Raw genomic sequence first — 13,677 nt, forward strand, 5'->3', positions numbered from 1 at the left:
CAACCGGAAGAAGGGTTGTCTCCTCGTAGTTAGTCATGGATCGATAAGTGAAGACATTCAAGTTCAATGCAGAATAGTATTACTTAAAAACGTTGAGAACTGTTTTGCTCAAAATCATTTTATAATGTCATTAATTTGTATGTATTCACAATGTATCTCTCGCTAAAAACACTTAAAAGTTGATTCCCAGTTTAAGTTTTCTAGAATCAACCTTTTCATCGTAATACATAAATAAATAGGCTAAATACAACCCAGACAAATATTGAAGTTGTCTTATTTTGCATGGTGCATTTTGGTCATCCGTTTTTTTCTGTTCTCATGCGGAGAGACGCTTTCACGTTGTTTACGCTGACGTCACAACACAAATTAAGGGTTGTTTTACCAAGAAGCATGGTTGGGGAGATAGCGTTAATCCACGGAGTCGGAGCAAGTTGCCACAGCCACAACACCTGAAGAAAACACGGTGAGTTATAACGATTCAAACCGGGTCTGCTTTGGAATGAATTCATTATGAATTAATTAAGTAAATAACGTATTTCAGTTCTTTTTTCATGAAATGATGGTTGTTGTTTAAAGTCTTGAGTTCTGATTGAAAACTGGTACAGCTACCGCTTGCTAGCAGTGCATGACAGTGAATGCTGAGTTAAAATTCATATTAATAGTATTATGTATTATGTTGATGCTTTGACAAAAAGTCGCACTTAATTGACATCTAGTTAGCTAAGTTAGATGATTGGATATACAACTACATCAGTTTTGTGTCACTGGTTATTTATCACGTGAACAAATACCAACAAAAGCTTAATACTGATGCTGTCCATGATAATGTGTTGTCACTAAAAATAGCAATTTGAGATTGAATTTTAATCTGAACAATGTTTTATTCTTGGTTTGGCATCATTCACTCACAACAATACCGTAGTTATAGAATGTTTTATAGAAAAGATCTGGAAATATCTGTGTAACTGGAGACAGATAAGACAATAACATAAATATGAACAAGACTAATTATAAAGTTACAAAATCAGAAAAATAATTAAATAAAATTTGAGTTTTAGGAGATTTTTTTAATATATGCAATGAAATGTGCTGAACGTATAACTTTATGTGTCCATTTGTCATCTTAAAAGAGCACACTGCGAGGTAAATGGCTTGAGCCAAAGCGTTCCTCGCCCCATGGACACGACCCGTTCACTGTGCACATGCTTAATCTTGGCCAATGAGAGCTTTTAGCCTGATACATGTGTGGGTCGCTGCAAGCGGCTAACGGCTAAATCCTCACCCTCGTGATGGTTCTTGGTGTCGGGGCTGAGTGTAAAACCTCCTGTACATGCTGCGCTTCCTCTGCCAACCCCTGATGCCATGCTGGCCTGCAAGGATTGGTGCTTTACGCGATACAGCTTAGGCCATGTAACGACATAATGAGAGAGCGCTATCAGGTTTGAACCTGCTGTTCCATTGAAGTCGCACCACCTCTAATATGTACTCTGATTCTCCCAAAGGGCCTGTTGTCCATTCTTCGGAGGCTGCAGCAGACTCCAGAACGGGAGGTGCGCTTACTGTTGCTTGGCTTGGACAATGCTGGCAAGACCACTCTGCTGAAACAGCTGGCAGCAGAAGACATCAGCCACATCACCCCCACACATGTACAAATATACACACAGAAATGTTCTCACATTGATACCTTTCCAGTCACCAGATTTCATAATTGGGCTTCAATTCACTTATAATTCAATAATGCATTAAAGCATGATCGATGTCATCTTTCGACCGGGCTTCAATATTAAGAGTGTTCAATCATCTGGCTTTAAGTTGAATGTTTGGGACATTGGAGGTCAGCGCAAGATCCGCCCCTATTGGAGGAATTATTTTGAGAACACAGATTTACTGGTAGGCTGTCTTTTATGTAATTTAACTGGTTGTTACGATAGCCAGAATTTAATAAAATAAACATCTATCATTCATGTATGAACCATTTTGATAATATCAATGACTGTTGTTTGCAGGTCTATGTGATTGACAGCTCAGACAGTAAAAGGTTTGAAGAGACGAGCCAGGTGAGATACACATGACAGTTTCTTTAAAGGAGTGCACTGATAAGATATTTTTAGTGTAAATAATAAGGAACATGTTCTCATTATAGGAGTGCCAGTATTGTCAAGCATATTTTATAATGGTGTTGGGTGCAATTAAAGCCGAAAAATAATATAATTTAATTATTTGACTCCAATACACATATGTGCCATACATCACTGACAGCCCTTGTGTCTGTTCCTCCAGGAGTTGTCTGAGTTGCTTGAAGAGGAAAAGCTTGCCGCTGTCCCACTGCTAATATTTGCCAAAAAGCAGGACCTGATGACGGCCACTTCAGCGTCTGAGCTGGCAGAGAGTCTCCACCTGCACACTATCCGGGATCGAATGTGGTAGGTGCAGGCCTGCTCAGCAGTCACTGCTGAAGGAGTGCAGGTAAATACACCCAGTCTGCAAACACAGCAAGGAGTTAAGAGCGCATGGACTGCAGAGTGGCCTTGGCAATCAGTTTGAGAACTCACAGAACCAAGCGAACATGTGATTTTTTTAAATTTATCTTTAGTTCGTTAGATTATACTCTTAGGAAAATGTTAATATTGCTTCTCTACATGTCACATTTAAAACTTCCTGTCAAATTCCGACATTCATGTTAACTGACGAGCCAGCAGCAACTTTGCGGTTCCGTTCCGATCAGCCGAGGACAGGACTTCACCCGACTCAACCTATTGCTAAACTAAACGGATTAAAGGTTAAAGGTTTCAAGTTAATTCTACCCACAGCTTTGCTGTTGTGCCTCCACCATGTAGAAATGGCTCCTATGAGAATGTCCTCACCAGCTGCATCAGGAAAAGGTTATTGAAACAACATTACAATTATTAATAGTAAACATATTCATCAGCTGCGGCTCACAGGGATTACATCTCACTCATTAACAGCACGAACACATTGTCTGCTTCTTTCCAGGATGGCATGGCCTGAGTTTGCAGGAATATAAGGTTTTGAAAAAAATAATACAGGAAGCAAAAGATCTGTGAACAACTGCAGCTGAACTTTTCATTTTACCTACACTTTCATTTTACATTTTTTTATTATAATCACTTTTGTCAGTCTGTCTTTACCTGGCAGTATAACAACCAAGTAGACGTTTGTGATTATAACTTCTTAACCCTGTCAATGCATAGCTTGTAATGTGTATATATTGTCAAATACGTTTTACCGAGATTGCTTGTTGTGCATACAGTTATTTTTGTAATGTGGTACTTTGTATGTAGGCATGAATAAAATATAATATTTTGTTATGCTGTATTCATGACCGGCTAGTATCCTCTGACTGTAAGTGTCTGTATTTAGAGCTAGAGGGCGGCCTTGCGCTAGTGTTGTCTATCAAAACTAAATGCCTAATTGTTAAATCTACTACTTGCCATGAATGTTGTGGCCTCCTGTGTCATAATTGATTTGTTCATTTCATAATCACAAATCCTTTCTCCAGTCTATATAGTGTGCTCTATCTACCACAAAGTCCAGCCTTGACGTATAAGGCAGGTGATCGTCACATATATAATATATATATTTAATTGAGCGATGCTTCAACATTTTGCCTATTTACTCGTTCACAGAGCTGCTTATGGCCTCACTCAGTTCTGTTTAGGTACAGAAAAAATCTGTTCCATGAACAAAATGACCATAAAGCATGGACACTTACAAATGCACACAGGTAACAGACCTCCATACATCTCTCTTGCATACACAATAAACCCTACAGAAACACCTTGGTCATTCAATTACTCAGCCCGCTCACCTTGTTCACCATGATTTACCACAAGGCAATTGCATATTCCGTCTATTCTTTCCGTTTTGTCTTTTGCAGCACTTTTGCCACAAACCCCACTAATCTGAACTGGCCGAGTGCGCCGCTGTGGTCCTATAGGGCATTTACATACAAACCTTTTCCAGGACTAATAGCTCTCCAATACAATTTGCATTTATATAGCCCCCTTCATACCAACATGATTTGGCGCCTTTACCCATGATAAAAAAGAAACCTCCTCCTTTGGCCTTGAGTTACTGCCCTGCTGCTGCTGCTGGTGAGTGTGTTCGTGTGCGTCCCTCTATGTATGTAAGGTTGGTTGATTTTAATATGTCAGAGTTGCCTGATCCTCCGGTGGAGACTGAAACAAGTGTGCAAATGCCTCATGATGGTTCAATATGGGCTTTGGTCTCATTGGGTAGTGTGTTATCAGCAATACAGGACACTTGAATATTGTTGATACAGCGGTGTCAAACATTTGACCAGACTCAAGAGTCACAAGGTAAATATTAAGGCACAACAGATTTTCATACCGACCGTTATTCAGTTGAAGCTACTTTCAATTTGCTCTTTACAAGGCTCTATGGAGCATACACCAAAAGAGAGAGAAGAAAGTAATGAATAAGGAAATGAAACCCTACCATGTGAGACTGAGAATAGAATGCCCCGTCTCTTCCTCTGGAGTGCTTAATCATTAACATCTAATCCATGTGATTATCACTCAGCCTGTAAGAAATATACCCAATTACACATAGAAGTACTCTGATAAATCTTTCCAATTGTATCTACCAATAGTGTGTGGATCACATGGCAAATGGTGTGAAGTGCCTTTAAATCCCAAATGAACAAAATTGGATTTAGCAAATAGAAGACTGGATTGGAGCAACCAGTCCTCGTTACCTCTGGCTCTATCATGAGCGAGGTGAGGGGCAGTCAGGCCTGCAAAGGGCCATAAATCATGGGACTTTCCCAGCTACTCAGGCCCGCACACCGGCCTCCCACACAGGGGAGACGAAGGGCAGAGAGTCTGATTGACTCTCAGGGCCAGAGAGAAAGGGGTGGTTGGGGGGGGGGGGGTGAGATCCTGTGACTTAATTAAAGTGTTGTGTATCTCATACACTTTAACTACAGCTCAGTTGCTTTGGTGCTACAGCAGCAGGGTGGGATATGTCCTCAACCACTTCTGAAGACAAATGCAGAGGTGCATTTAGGTTGTGAGTAGCTAATGTCATAAAGAACTACACATTTTGAGAACGGTAGTTGAAACAAAGCATGTACAGGCACTCTCATAGAGTTGACCAGGTTGACCAGTGATTACAATGCGCATACAATGCCGCCATCTACAAAACACTAAGACATCTGTCCTGCTGAGGAGGAAAACATACTCTTAACCTGAAATGCTTCTAAAACTGGATTACATTTTACATTATTTGAGTGTATCAGTTCTCAGCAAATTTCTCCATCCTCTTTCGGCTTTTTGGGGTCGACACAGTGGATCAATATTCTTAAAATGTAAATACAGTTTTTTTTTAAAGTCTATAAAATAACAATAAAAGGAACTATCTGGTTCTAGAATCTCTATTATGAGGATTTGTTGCTTTCCCCTCATTTAATTTCATTGAAAACATTTTGGAAAAGAATTTGCGAGGAACATGTTTTAGTGACATTTAATAGACCCTGCAATTAATCCATGAATCAAGAAGATAGTTGGTGAATCGATCAATAATGAAAATAATTAGCTCCTTCCCTAATCACGCATGATACTCATGCCAGTGTATTGATAATGTATCATAATATTGTTAACTCTGTATCAATATTGTCTTGCAAAAGAACATATATTACTGGATATTTATTCCACCCCTATGCAACCCAATAAAAAAAGGGAAGGCATTATCTCAACTGTAATGTTAAGGAGCTTAATGGTGGAATAGCTGCAGCTGAATCACTCACAAGCATCTTTACCATAACAGCAACAGTTTTTCCTCGGCCTGGACCTCAAATTAAACTCCCATGTACATTGTGAGCTGCGACAACCAAAATGAATCTGGCTCATCCCTCCAGTAACAATTACAGTGTTGGGCAGAGTTTGTTCGGCCAGCACAGCGTCCCTCCTGCCTCATTCCCGGGCCGATCCTTTATGATGAAGCAGATAAGTGCTGGTACTGGATGATAAAACAAACGACAAATGTCCACATTCCTCTCGTAGCTCCTTTGATGTGTGTGTGCCTCTCTGGGGCTCTTACCCCTTTAAGCCCCCTTTGCTATAATCAAACTGCAGAGTCATAAACAGCGAGGGATGGGGACTATAAAAATGATCGGGAGGCTCTATCAGCTAAGGGACGGAAGTTCACACCTCGGAGCGGGTCAGACTCGGAGCGCGAGGGGGTCGGCCTGGTAGGGGGTCCATGGCTCCGTTTGATGAGACAGGAAGCAGAAAGTGAGCGATGTCAGGGGTCGCGTGGTAATACAGTGGGACGCTACCACACATTTTCACTGACTTCCCATGTAGCTAATTCAGCAGGTAGAGGGGTCCTGTTTCAGATTGTGCTTCTGGACTACTGGAGGTTTTATTACATAATGTATGATAACATCTGGGAGTCCATAAATGATTCTTCATTTTTTTAGATTATTCTTTTTTTTAAATGTTCAAAACAGGTTACAGTGTGATATTCATGATGCAAGGAGAAAATGGTTAGCATGAGGAAAATGTCCAATATATAAGAAACTTATATATATATATATATATATATATATATATATATATATATATATGTGAAACTTATATATAAAAGAAAAATCCTGTTTGGGGTTAATAAATAAACAAAGCCAAGTTAAATTGTGCTGCCCTCCTATGGCTGCAAAAATCGCTCGGATAAGCCATTCTTGGTGTTTAGTGAGAAAAGAATGCTTTATAGAAAAATATTTTTACGCACTGATTAGGTCCTTGTCACTCCTTTTGTGTTAAAGTAGTTTCACTACAAATCACTGCAATTGGAAACCAATCATGTCCAATAGATAATAACATGGGTTAACTGTAAGGGCCATAAATCAATAGCTGACTGACAAGTGTCTCACTCTTCACTATAGCACGGGGTCAGAGGTCATGCTCTTGACCCCTCACCGACCCTTGACTCCAACTGCACGGGGAGGAAATAACACTTTCCGTCGTGCGAAACGTTCGCAGATTGACTGATTGCTCTTATCAATTGACGGATCTGGTCCAATTCTCTTTTCTCTGTTTCTCCCCCACTTTCCTTGTCCCTCCCCGGCACTCATAATAACACTTTTCATCACCTCTCGCTGAAACAGAGACCCAGCGCCATCCGTCATTACAGCACACACTGACAGCTCCTCACACATGCATGGATTTTTACATTTGACTCAATCCAGGGGCTTACTTTACTGTAACCGATTCAATATTCCTCAAATGAGCCGACCGATCTATATACACGCCACAGTGGATGGGATGATCTATAGCACAGCCTTAATAGATTTCCCAGGCTTCAGAGACTGGCTAGTTTAGGAGACAGGGCATAATTTGTGCAATAAAAACATAATTATTCATTTGACTTGCTTGATAATTTATGTTCTTTGGCATTGCAGCTCAAATGTGTGTTTGTGTGTGTGTGTGTGTGTGTGTCTGTGTGAATTATGTGTGTGCATGTTGTGTGGGCTCAGGATTGGGTGGCACCATATTGATGAATTCATTCTTGAATTTGTGCTTTCTTACATTTTTAAATACTACCTTGTTTCAATTTAGTGAATACTAAATTGAGTTACCACCATATAACACAAGTGCTAATAAAGACTTCCAATACAAAGCTACATTACCCACTATAAGCCACAGTTATAGTGGGTTAAACCATATATTTGACGAACCAGACAGTCCATTCTACATATATTGTGTTTATATATGTATACAAATATGTGTGTGAGTTGGTAATAGTTATGTATTTCAGAGTGATACGGAAATATCCGCTTAACAGCCTTTTTAACAAGTGAAGTCCTTTAAACACTGAAGGACTAGCTAGCTACTGTTCATCTAGTTAGTTTAGAAATAGCTAGTGATATATATGTAGGATAGGGAAATATCTAATCAAACTAATGATAACCTTACGCAACTTTTTAAAAAATGTTTAAAAAATGTTGGTCACATCCTTATTAAACAGCATTTCGATCGTACTATTCATTTAGTTAAAGGTATGGGGAGCTCATGCTGACCTAACTGAGGATATTTGGCGATTTAAGCTAATGATACCATAATATATTCCACTTATCCACTAGGTATTTGTACATTTACATCATTATTAAACAGCATTTTGATTACGTGTCAGATAGTTGTATCGTCCATATTAACTCTTTTACTCATCAGTCTAAACAAGCGATAAACTAGCAAGCAAACGTAAGTTCTGATAGTAGTTTCAGTTTCACAGTATCTGGCAGTCACACAATCTATGTGAGAACTAGTTTGTTTGGTGCAACCTTTTTAAATGTTGTGATATCAAGTCAGTGTAAATTTCCCCTTAGTCAACACTAACATAATATTTAGGCTAATTTATGATCAGCTAGAGCAACCACCTCGAGGACTAGATGCAGTTTAACAAACTCAGAACAAATTCAGAGATATCACAGTTCAAACAGCTTGAGTGTTACCTTATCTTTAAATACAAATAATCTGAATTGCCTGCAGCGGTATAAATAAAATGTCCATGTTTAAGATGTTGCTTAAATAAATTACAGCAGAACAGTGCTGTGTGTGTTTGTGCACAAATCTCTGCACTGTTGTGTCTGACAAACTGAGTGTGTGTGTGTGTGTGTGTGTGCCATCAGAGAGGCAATAGAGAAAAGGAAAATACTGTTTGTTTTTATTCTGTTTATATCTCCCTGCCTTTTATGGCCGACACCAAAGCGTTGCGAGTGCCAGAGAGGGTAAAAGAGAGGGAGAGAAAGAGAGTATTCTCAATTTCCTTCTAAAAAGAAAATTCATTTGCAGTTGCTAATGTAATGTCACCGTTGTGTTTACTGAGCGTGGATGATGTATAGGGGATGTTGCATTGAGTGAGACTGCTTAATGATGCATAGAATTAAGTCTGTGGCTTTCAGCTGAGCTCCCCTCTCTCTCTCATACTCTCCCTCTTCCTCCCTCCCCTTCTCTCTCTCTCTCTCGTTCTCACTCAAACTCCCCATTCCCTTCCTCCTCTCTTCCCTCCCTTTTACCTCTCTCTCTTCGTTTAATCCCCACCCTCCTCCTCCTCCTCCACCACACCAACCTCTCTCTCTTTCCCTCTCAGATGCAGGCTGTCTTGGACTGTTGGCCACACGTTGCTCTGTGCTCTGTTGCCTAACTCCATCAATCACTACGAAGGGGAGAGAAGAGTGTGTGGAGGGAGGGAGGGTGGGGTAAGAAAAAAAGAATAGAAATAAGATATGGTTGAGAAAAAAATGAGCGGGATGAAAACACACATAGGGTAGAGACGTCGCACAGTTTCAAAAAGCTGGAGGGAAGGAAGTGAGTGAGAAGAACACCTCTTCCATTTAATGATCTGCTGTGCACGGTGGCAGTCCAAAAAATATCCTGAATACTGTGTGAATATGTGGATGAAATTGTGTTATTATTCCTGGCTCTAACAATGATTGTAAGTGCATTGGGTCCGGGGACGATGATGATAATGATCATGATGATCATGATGATGTGATTTTAGTGCTTATGCTAACGATTATTACCTGAGCGAGATGACTATCTGAGTGGGATGAGAGTTGAGTGGGAGGAGTGAGGTGCAAGAGAAAGAATAAAAATGTTTTTTTTAGGATACTTGGGAAATGTATCCCTTAATTCAGGAAGGGATGTGACTGGAATACACCTGTTTCCCTTTTGTTCTCCTCATATCAACGTCCGTTTAGGCTACTGCTTAAAATTACTGATTTCCCTGCTTTACAAAACAGAAATGTTAATTATAGGAAATAGCTTTGGTTGATTCTGTGTTCACTCTACTGTTTAAAAAGCATTAGAAACCAAACAGCCTGTTGTGGAAAGTTGTATTAAACGGACATCTCTGAGAGTTAAAGCAGGATTGGAAGTATTTGAGTCCAGTCCAAATATAGATATTTCGATAACAGGGCCAATAGTGGTCGGACAAGTCACCTATAATATTAAACGTGAAGCCCTCAGTGTATTTTCACTTCCTTAATTTAGCCAATAGACAATACGAATATATGGACTGTGATTTCATATAATAGTTTTCTGTACAAATACAATATAACCAATCAGAGCATTTGAAAAACTTACTGCAAACAAAACGTCTCACAATATGAAGCTCTTCCTCCTTATGAAGAATAGTTCATTATATTGCTAGAAGTACGAGACATTACATTTATTTGGAAAATGTTCACACATTTATTAAAAGTGAAATAAAGTATGTATGTATTCTGTCATATATAAGATTTAATTATGGAGCAAATTTGTTTTTTTTTGCTTCATGAATATATAGGCTCACCTGACTCCTGTGTCCGTATACTTTAATGTACGTCGGCTGTTTTTCATGGTCTCGGCTCATTAGTTACTCTTTTGGGATATTAGTGCTACACTATATGCAGATATTTTTGATAAAGGTGTGCCTCCAACTTTTTGCAACACTTTTGGTGAAATCCATTTTCTGTTTCTCCAGGTCCAACGGAAATATTTTTCCAATTTGGTGTGGACGAACTTTCCCGGCCCTGAACCTTGTCCATCACCTCCGAGATGAATCTGAGAGCAGTAATGCTCCACGTGGCTCAATGTGAAAATCCTCTCAGTAAAGAAAAAGCATCATAGCAGCATATTAATGGTGTTTGTGTGAGATGTCCAACAGACCCTAACAGGTACCGGCCTAACACTCACATGTCCACATTTTGATTTGGCCAATTGAGACTTCATAGGATCAAAGTTGACCCGTTACAAAACATACAAAACCACTTCAGCTCTCTGACAGTGTTTTGTTTGTGTGTTGATTTTACAGTTTCTCCCTCACATCCTCCTCCTTCATCTCTTTCTCTCTCTCTCTCCCTCTCTCTCACTCACTCCATTGCTCCGTTGTGATCTAGCTGTCCACCCCATTCATCATCCCGCCACTCTCCCTCGCACAGAATTATTATTTCTTTGATGTGTTACTAGTTGAAAACAAATCCATTTTTCTGGCCATCAATTTATCATTTGGAATGGGGAGTCACACTTGAGTTGTAGGGGCAACCCCATTTCCCCAATTCTAACATGCACTGTGTGTGCGTGTTTGTGTGAGTGTGTGTTTTTCCGTGCCTGTGTTTGTGTATGTGTGTGAGTGTTTATCTTTATATCTAAGGCGTGTATCATGTTTAGAAGAGAGCTACACATGAAATGCAGGATGAGACAAACCAGAGGTAAATAGTGATGGGAGGAAGCAGTAGTTGGAAAAGTAAGTGAGAGGATGAGAGAAAAGAGCATGTGTGTGTGTGTGTGTGTGTGTGTGTGTGTGTGTGTGTGTGTGTGTGTGTGTGTGTGTGTGTGTGTGTGTGTGTGTGTGAGAGAGAGAGAGAGAGAGAGAGAGAGAGAGAGGGGGCTTCCCTCTTCCTCCAGTCACCCTCCTTCACCTAACGTCTGTGATAATTTATCACTCCTCCTAGCTTGGCTGACAAACTATTTGCAGGAAAATGAGTTTTTCCGCTACGGATTTGTCCTCTGGGAATAGAAAGGGGAGCTGCTGTGTTTTTATTCCACCACACACACACACACACACACATACAGATATATGGTTGTTCTCGTGCACTCGTGCGCGCACACACGCACACACAAACACACAAACACTCCCACACACACATGAATTGAGGTCTCCAGTATTTATTGGGGGGAGGGGGAGGTGGTTAAGATAAATGAGGTAAATTAATAGAGTTACTGAGGGAAAAGATCTGCTTCCGCACCAGCAGATCTGCAACTGACACACAAGAGATGAGCACACACACCCGCTCCCTCTCCTCCCCCCTCACTCGCCCCCTCTATTCCTCCCTCCTTTACCTGCCAGGCCATCTCTACCTCCCTCTCTCACTTTGCTCTCCGGTCCTCCTGATCCCTCTCTTGCCCTCCCACAGATGACAAATGTAACAGTCAGACAAAAAGCGATCAGGGCCGTACAGCAAAATGTCAGCTTAGATCAACACTGGGACAAAAGCAAATATCACAGCCTCCACACTGCATTACAAGCACTCAGTGTGTGTGTGTGTGTGTGTGTGTGTGTGTGTGTGTGTGTGTGTGTGTGTGTGTGTGTGTGTGTGTGTGTGTGTGTGTGTGTGTGTGTGTGTGTTTCAGTAATACGGCGGCTGACCCGGGTCACCGGATTCCAATCTCACTTTCAACCTCATCAACCAAGCTATTGACAATGTGCTTGACGGAGAATTACACGACAGTAAAGGCCTAATTACATTGCTATTACCCAGGGCTGTCCATAATCGTCAACACGACGCATCAGTGGGACATCACAGCAGTAAATCTGCAGGCGCTCTCTCTCTCTTGCTCTCTCTCTCTCTCTCTCTGTCACTCTTAATGCATGTTACCAGTACAGTGTTAACATTTCTTTCCACTTTATCGTCGGTTGACAGCAGGGACAGAGAAATATACTGAAGCCATGCAGTCACACTTACATATTAAATCAAATGTGTGAAAATAGGTGCATGCATACCCTATTTTATTCCACACACCTCCCTAGCTTGACAATAAAAATGCTCATACTGTAACGGATATATGTGTGTATATATGAACTATATATATATATATATAGAAAGAGAGAGAGAGAGAGAGAGAGAGATAGTGTGTGGCTTTATTTAGGCACAGAGGTGCTTTGAGCAAATTGGTAGGATACTGGCATTGCCAAGGCTAATATGCTGATGTTTAGAGTGCTAATCGGGTTATCTTGGTTGTGCCTGTTAGCACTAAAACACAAAGTGCATCTGAAGCAGACGGGAATGCCATAAGTTTTAAAGGTGCGTGGTCATAAAACATATTGGACAAATTACAATTTTGACGTGATGAAGGCACTAGATAAAAAAAGTTCTTACAATTCTAGGTCTCGTTTGCAAGTTAATTTGAGTTGACACAAAGTGTTTTGGTTTCCTTGTTGACATGCGGTCCGTCTGCCGCAGTTATCGATATGTTCTGCACTCCAGCTGTCTGGATGAAGAGGATCTTTTACCATCCGTTTGATTAACTCGGTGCTCTCGGCTTGTGAGGCGGCACCTGAGTTCTCATGAAGACTTTCATCTCCACAAGCCTCAAAAACATCACAGTCAACACTCATGTGACTCCCGTCTCCGTGGAGACCGACTCTGACTGACAGGCATGAGGACAAGGTCCACTCTGATGGACCGCTCTGATCATCAAAGTCTCCTGCAATCACTAGTGTGTGTCGATGGGGGTGTGTGTGTGTGTGTGTGTGTTCCTTTATCACCCACATTTAATTCATTCATATAGATCACTACGGTTGGGGACCTCTTTCCCTGTTACACTATTTGGGAGACGTTATGAAGGAGAGAGTCAGTAACAAACTAACAGGAACGGAGTCTGAGCAGATTACAATTTTTGATTGAAGAGTTCACATCTGACCACCGGTCTAAATTGCATGTGGGCTAAACACAACTAAACACAGCTCACAGGCCGAACCCCTCTGTTGCTAATGGCCATTACTGCCTGTATGCCATTGTAGGCCTCACAATAGCAATCACGCTGGGATTTTGTGTGGAGCTTGCTGGCAACAGTTATTAGCCCCCCCACCCCCAAAGAAAACTTAAAGGGGGAGCAGTCAAGAGAAGAACAAGAAGATTTGGGGTCTTGCACAGGG

The 13,677-nt window shown here is 40.8% G+C and overlaps 1 pseudogene; it reads left to right on the forward strand.

Annotated features, from left to right (window-relative positions):
* Positions 1-1,421: 1,421 nt before the first annotated feature.
* LOC130205697 (ADP-ribosylation factor-like protein 3) lies at positions 1,422-3,033 on the forward strand (annotated as a pseudogene).
* Positions 3,034-13,677: the final 10,644 nt, after the last annotated feature.

Source organism: Pseudoliparis swirei, chromosome 15 (assembly GCF_029220125.1).
Source record: "Pseudoliparis swirei isolate HS2019 ecotype Mariana Trench chromosome 15, NWPU_hadal_v1, whole genome shotgun sequence".
NCBI classification, from domain to species: domain Eukaryota; kingdom Metazoa; phylum Chordata; class Actinopteri; order Perciformes; family Liparidae; genus Pseudoliparis; species Pseudoliparis swirei.